Source organism: Galeopterus variegatus, unplaced genomic scaffold (assembly GCF_000696425.1).
Source record: "Galeopterus variegatus unplaced genomic scaffold, G_variegatus-3.0.2 Scaffold2137, whole genome shotgun sequence".
Lineage (NCBI taxonomy): Eukaryota > Metazoa > Chordata > Mammalia > Dermoptera > Cynocephalidae > Galeopterus > Galeopterus variegatus.
The window spans coordinates 240,818-242,082 of record NW_007728248.1 but is presented as its reverse complement, the minus strand read 5'-3'; the positions used below and the strand labels follow the sequence as shown (position 1 = coordinate 242,082).

At 49.8% G+C, this 1,265-nt stretch overlaps 1 protein-coding gene across 1 annotated transcript in view; it reads right to left on the bottom strand.

The window, feature by feature from the left end:
- Positions 1-1,265, bottom strand: part of SUDS3 (suppressor of defective silencing 3 homolog (S. cerevisiae)) — a 35,265-nt gene that overhangs the window by 32,725 nt on the left and 1,275 nt on the right. The window lies entirely within an intron of this gene.

Genomic DNA, 1,265 nt, shown 5'->3' with positions numbered 1-1,265 from the left:
TTTGGTTTCACCATTCCCCCTAGTGGGCATTACAATCAGTGCAAGTGACTCACATTCAAAACCTCCGGTTAGGCCTTTCCTCCGAAATGTAGTTTAACCAAATGCACTTAGTTCCTTCAATTTTATGTCCTGCACATGCAGCTGCCTTTTGAAAAGCTGTCACAGATCCAATTTTCTACAAACCCTTCTTCCCTCCTTCAGTCAAGAGACCTTCACTGAATTCCTGTCATGTGCCAGCCAGCCACATTACTTGGCCCTTGGGAGACAGATGAATAAAACATACTCCTCATTCGGACACCTGGTCTAGCTTTAGCTCCACAGTCCTATTTTGATAACCTGAATACTCCATCCACATATCGGTCTCTTTTGATTTCTCCTTTCTTCACCTTTCTCCTCCAGCCAGCTCCTTCCTCAATCCCTCCAAAACAGCGTTCCTCACGCCTGCCAAACTGTAAAGCCCAGTTTGAAAAGCAAGGCTCTGAGAAGCAGCAATGGCAATGTGAAAAGCATGGGAACTGAAAACACCTGTGCACAATTGAGCAACTCCCTAGCTCCCCCTATGCCCGTTTCCTAAGCGGTGAAAACATTTACTGAGTAGTTACTGAGTACCAGACTAAATACTTTATGCACACACCTCATTTAATCCCCAGACCTACCCTAGGAAGGAGGCACAACAAACAGCTCCTTTACAGTTGAGTAAATAGAGGCTGGAAAGCTTAAGTTTCTAAGTTCACGAAGCTGGGTTAAGTGACAGTCAAATTTAAACCTATAACTGGCTGATTCCAGGTCCCGTTCTTTTAACCAACCTGTATTCTCAGTCCTATACTGTACCACCCAAAGTAGACCTGACTTAAGCATGGGAGGAGGGGGGCGGCCGGAGGGGGAAACGGGGGGTGTTTGGGAAAAAGGAAGACCAACTTTACTCTGATCTCAGGAACAAAAAAAGGGGGGAGAGGGAGTACTACTCAGGGCACTCAATGAATGACATTCCTATTCCAACCAGTGCAGACCTGACGTTCAACCAGAGGCGGTTGTGGGTGGGGCGTGGAAGAGAGCCTTAAAGAGACATCCAACTCTGACAACATCTCTAAGTCCCTCTCCGCAGAACAGTAAGACACATGCAGCCTGGACGTACCCCCTTCCCCAGCGCAGCTGGGGGTAACTTCCCGGAGTCCCGCTCGCCCCAACTACCCCTCCAGCCGGCCTTCAGCCCCGAGGCCCCGCCCCTCTCCCGTGCAGGCCCAACCCCCGCCCCGGACCGCCCA